This window comes from Euwallacea fornicatus, chromosome 1 (genome assembly GCF_040115645.1).
Source record: "Euwallacea fornicatus isolate EFF26 chromosome 1, ASM4011564v1, whole genome shotgun sequence".
Taxonomy (NCBI): domain Eukaryota; kingdom Metazoa; phylum Arthropoda; class Insecta; order Coleoptera; family Curculionidae; genus Euwallacea; species Euwallacea fornicatus.
The window spans coordinates 659,522-665,153 of record NC_089541.1 but is presented as its reverse complement, the minus strand read 5'-3'; the positions used below and the strand labels follow the sequence as shown (position 1 = coordinate 665,153).

The 5,632-nt window shown below is 40.6% G+C and overlaps 1 long non-coding RNA gene across 1 annotated transcript; it reads right to left on the bottom strand.

Annotated features, from left to right (window-relative positions):
- Positions 1-3,921: 3,921 nt before the first annotated feature.
- LOC136350236 (uncharacterized) lies at positions 3,922-4,643 on the bottom strand. Its single transcript, XR_010734113.1, has 2 exons — positions 4,496-4,643; positions 3,922-4,209 (listed from the first exon to the last, which is right to left on the bottom strand). It is a non-coding gene; the product is annotated as an uncharacterized lncRNA (long non-coding RNA).
- Between the last annotated feature and the right edge of the window lie 989 nt (positions 4,644-5,632).

Here is a 5,632-nt window from a genome sequence, read left to right as displayed (position 1 = left end):
TTTTTATCACTTTTCCTTATCCCTTCGGGTGACGTCGTCCCTTTGCCCTGTCAAAACTTACTCATAAACCCCAAAAAAACCCCAATCACACCCTCCTTTTGTTGATCGACATTACAAACCCATATTGCTCTACATATCCTCCCATCGCCCCAATCTTTGCGTGGAACCATTCGACGTCTCTCTCCTCTCAGAAAAATACCCCCCCCCCCCTGCATCTCATCGTACTTTCCCGCGTTACACCGCGGCTTAACGTAACAGTTCAATGTGAAACAGGAAATGTCTTAATCCTGAGTGGGGAACCTACCTTCGAGTACCAAGCATGTTTACGTGAATCATTCAAATATAAAAAAACATCTAGGCCCTTGCCGCTCTAACACTCGACTTAATAATTTAAGAAATAATATCGCTTTCAAGCATGCAAAAGAACATTGTGTAAAATTGATTATTATTTTTTTAATTGTCCGTTTAATTAATAATTTTTTTGATTAATAATCAATTTTACGTAAGAAAATACCTCATTAACGTTCTTCTCGGAGCTCTCTATGTGTCCCATGTCCGATAGTCTTCCGCATCAGTTGAAACGGCTTCGGTCAGCGTTGTTCTCGTCGATCTATCAAAACTCACCTATAAGCTCCAAAAGTAACAATCGGAGCTTTCCCCCTTAAATTAAAATAAAAAACCCATCTTACCTCTATTTTTTAATTTCGTGGCCCCATCCCGAACGACACAAACACAAGTTTACCTGCAAATTCCAAAAAAAGTCGTCCCAACCTCCATTTTTAATTTGAACCATAAACGCCTGCGCGTAGGACCATTCAATGCCACCTCTGTTTACACAGAGTAGCTTTACCCCCCCACCCCCACACGGCCCCTGTCATTACAGTCTATCGTACTTTCTCACATTGAATCGCGATTTAACGCGGCATTTTAACGTGTGAACCCGAGATGGAGCAGTTGTTCTATTTTCCCTTGAAGGGGAAGCGCACTTTCGCCTACTCAATGTCACCCACACTAGTGACGTATCCCACGAATCTCGGAAACGAAGGAAGAGTATGTGCATGTGCCGATTGTTTATTTGATTTGTTGTAGCGCTAACACTTCACTAAATCGTTTTAGCAATATGTTCTTAAGTTATCGTTATTGAGTTTTAGACTAGCGATGATTCAATAATTAAAAAATCATTAGTTTTATTTCCTGGTTAATATCAACCGATATAAATCGGGCTAACTGAATATATGGCACTAGCTTTCCTTTCTGTAAGAATGAATTTTCTTCTTTTTGATACCGTGGGATATAATCTACCTACTCTTATAAATTTTGTTCCGATTAGGCTTTATCTTTTCGCGACCACTTATGAGGTGACGTCACCTTAAAGCAGCGGACATCAAACATAGGGCGCGCCCCCGAGGGGGTGGGCGCCGTGACATAATTCCGGATGCCCTAGAGATTGAAAAAATTTTTGAATTCAATTTTATTCCAGACCAAGAAACTTATTCTAAAGTTCTAAGAACTAATGGCTGGCGTTCGCTTCTTTCAGTCACGCAATCCCTTTAAAGGTCTATATTAGAGATGGTCCATTCCGAGCTCATTTTCTACTTGAAGGTTATTTCGGTGTTTGGATTTCAAGGGAGCAAGCACAGAAAATTCAGTTTCAGAGAGATAAGATGTTGGAAAAGGCGACAGAATCTCAAGCACCTTCGTTTTTGTAGAGGTTCGCTCGGAAATTAAGGAGGGAAATTTGTTAACAAAATCCGATTTTTGTGAGGTGCTTGTTAGAAAAAAAATTATCAGTTATTCTTCTACTTGTAGTGATAGTCCGAGAGGCGTATTGTCAAATGGACTCGAAAGCCAGCTCCAGTCGGACAATTTGGCAATTGTATCAGTATCGTCTGAAATTTGCACTCAGGCTTCCTAAATTCCACAGTTTTCAGCATCGCAATTCTGTAATTCTTGACCAAAATCAAACATATTAACGCCTTTGTCCCGGAGTTGAAGACTGAGCGTATCAGGCTGTTCAAAAATATCTACCAAACAAGAAAGCTTTAATAAAAGATAATCTACTGAATGATCTACCGAATCTAACTGAGAATTCTACTGAATGTCTGTAGCTCCCCTCGCTTAAAAATATCGGTATTTTTCTTTTTAGTTCAAAGACACGGTTGACCGCTTTACCGCGTGATGACCATGTGGATAAGGAACGAAATAGCCAAGATTTATGCTCAGCTCCCATACCTTCACGCGGGACATAAAGCATCCTTGTTGAGCGGTCTTCAATAGCCACTGGCAAAATCACATTTAGTCCAAGACTTAGTGATTTAGATACTAATGCTCCCCAATAAATCATGCAGCGCAGGCTGTACAAAACACTTCTAGACTGTTGTATTTACTAGGCGTGACTCGGGCTCCTCTATTGGCCTCCATTGTCAAATCGCAACGCAATTTTTCCATTGCAAATTCGCCTCATTAATTAATAACAATTTTTAGTTCTTCCTTTTATTAGTTTACAAAACGGAAAGTATTCACACATTTTGAGAAATTTGCCAAAATTCGATGGATCGAATCAAATGGGAATCACTGCTGGAGTCAGCTGCTTCCTCAAGCCGTGCAGTAAGTAATTTCTCGTCAAGCACAGATTCGAGCTCTTGCTGAATATCTACTGATATATCGATAATTCGTCGATAGATTGTATCACTTGATGCAGGAACATTATCAAGCTGCGAAGCGGGTATAAGGTGTTCGGCAATAGGGTGGGTTTTTTTTTACATTTAGCTACCATGTAAGCCCCATTGTACGGTGCCTAGAGGGCCTCCTCATTTACTTCCGGCACCTCGTGAAAATTCGACCTCCGGTTTTTGAACAATTTTAAGGGCCCCTCGACGCTCAATTATATCGCAATATACGCACAATATTGAATATTGCACAATATTATTGTGCGTCTGAGCACTGTATTGTGTATATTGTTCAAGTATTGAACGATAATTGTGCTTGTTGGAAATTAATAGCACAATATTGCGTTATTTGTTCGCGTGGGGACAATATTGCAGAATATTTATTGGTTTATTTAAAATCACCATGACGAAGCGAAACGAAGACCCCGAATTCGTCGTCGAATCGTTGCAGCTATATGGTGTATGTCCAGCATCGTGCAAGATTAAAAGGACAAAATACAGTGATGGGAACTTAAGACATAACGCACGTAAAGTGTTAATTGAAAAGCGTAAGGAAGTTGACCTGGGGGCAGACAAGAAAATCGTGAAAAAAATGAATAGTTCGAGAACTAATCATAGAAAAGAACTGATGGAAGTAGAAGCATCCTACAGGTCGCAAAGTGGCACTGATGATATTTATGTGCCTGCATTGTGGCATTTTAACGAACTTAATTTTTTACAAGACCTGGAAATCCCCAAGGGCGGATGCTCAGCAATAATGTCTCAAAATGAAGAGGAAGGCATCGCTGATGTGTCGGCAGATATACACGAGCAAAATGTATCAGAGGTAAGTAAAGACAATTTATTTATGTATTAAATCTTATTTTAAACGACATTATCTTGCCAAGTGCCTTTCCCTCCGTTGTCGAAATAATCACAGACCATTCGTCTGATGTATTTCTCAGAAGTCGATGGATTTCGTCGTCGCAGGGGCTGCAGGGAATACAACTGAGAATGTTCTAAATCGAGGTTAATGCGGGCGTCATCAGAATAATTGCCCTCTGAAATGTCTATGTGCGGAACTTGTATTTTTCGCCTCAGAAAATTATGGAGACATCAGAAAGCTTCAACTATTCTCAGTAAAAAGTTTTGGTGATCCTTTGGCTCGCTCAACTTCAAGTCGCACAGTAAATTCGCACTTGTCTATTCGCCAGGTTTGAGGTAACACTCTTTAGACAAACGCCGCCGTTTTGGTTCTTCTATGGAAGATAAATGTAAAAAAGGTGCCACACACGTTTATTCGATATTTTGACTTCAATTAGTTTGGTTTTCAATAAGTTTAAATACTTTCAGGTTCCAAATTCAAATGATATTGCACAAAAACATTGAATCAGGTGCGCTAAACGGTATCGAGCAGTACAATCGATCGTCCAGGGGCCTCTTTAGTTTTCCCTCGAAAGAATCACGCAGTTTATTGACATAATCTTTGTGCAGCTTTTCTAGATCTTTTTTCGATTTGTTATGTGATGGTCATCGAACTTCTCAGCCGCTCTGTGAACAACTAAACACAAAGAGATTAGGTCTATGTATACGAGGCTAAAAGGAACACAACTTAGGACCTGGACATAAACACGAACAATCTCCCCTGCCTAAAGCAGTCAATTGCAAGAGTTTATCACCAAAGAGGGTGGCCGTTCCCATAAGACATCTTCAATATTGTAATATTTAACAAGGCAGGTTTGGTCACATTCTCGCGTTTTCGGCCTGGGACGATCTCCACTCGGATCCGTCCCCGTCCAAGCCCCTTCTTCGTCAAGTTTTCGTTTAAAAAATTTATCTGTACATACCACCTAGTTATGATCCGCATTACTGCTTAGCGTCGGGACATCACACATCAAAATTTCTTATTTAACACAATTAACCGCTTTGAAGTAATCAATAACAACAACAAATGCACTTTTTTTTTAATTTATAGTCGCGTCGCATCAGTTTAGAAACTGCGAAAAGCTTCGATACCTATCGCGAACTTTCCGTCAACGTCACCGGCGCCGTAGACTGGACAATGTTGCCAAGTGTAATTTGAATTCGCACGAGTTGGCGGGCGCGCACTTGCTCGAATTGAAACGGGGGCGCTTAGAACAAAAGATTGACAATCGCTGTGTTGAAACAGGCTACATCCAATAAATTTTCCAATTACGCAGGCAGTGAAACAGCCTAATTGATATTTCGATTATAAAAAGCAGGTTCCTCGCTGGGAAAGTTCGGGAAATCCGTTCGGAAATTTACCGCCGACTCGACAAAACCCGGGAAAAAACACTCGCTCAACAGCACTAGAGCCTTTTGTTATTTGAGGGCGCAGGAACTAAGAAGGTTTTCAAATTGTTCCCCCATTAAATTTAGGTCTTTGAACTGATATTATGAGATGTAACAAATCAGTCGTTTCCAACGACGTAATCTGAATGGTGATACAGGGTAATTCTGTAACGCGAGGCATCGGGAGCCGAATGCGATTGTGTGTGTTAACATTATGTAGCGCAGTTTCTCGCGGGTACGTGACTTGATTTTATTATACGGAGTATCTCATGTTGATCTGCCCCTTATTTCTGTCTCTGAAATTGTGAGCGTCTCAAACTCAGTTACATGGGAAGCATTTTAGAGGACGTTTAATATGCTGTAAACGGCGTTGCCAAGCCGTTTCCGGTTTGTAGGAGTCTTGGGAAAATTTATAATTGAAAATATTTTGGAAAGTATCGTGCAAATTTTAACGCATTTTGTTTATCAGTTTCGTCCCTCCTCCAACGTTCAGGCTCATCGTTCCTTTGAAGTTGAATTACACGTTAAACGCACCGACGCCGACTCAATTACGTGAAATGCGGACTCGAAATGGAAATTTCGTATGTTAAGGCCCGATCGTGTATTTATAGATATTCAGAGCACCGCATAAGGATATCATTTTGCCACGTAAATGGGTGGGGTTTGACATT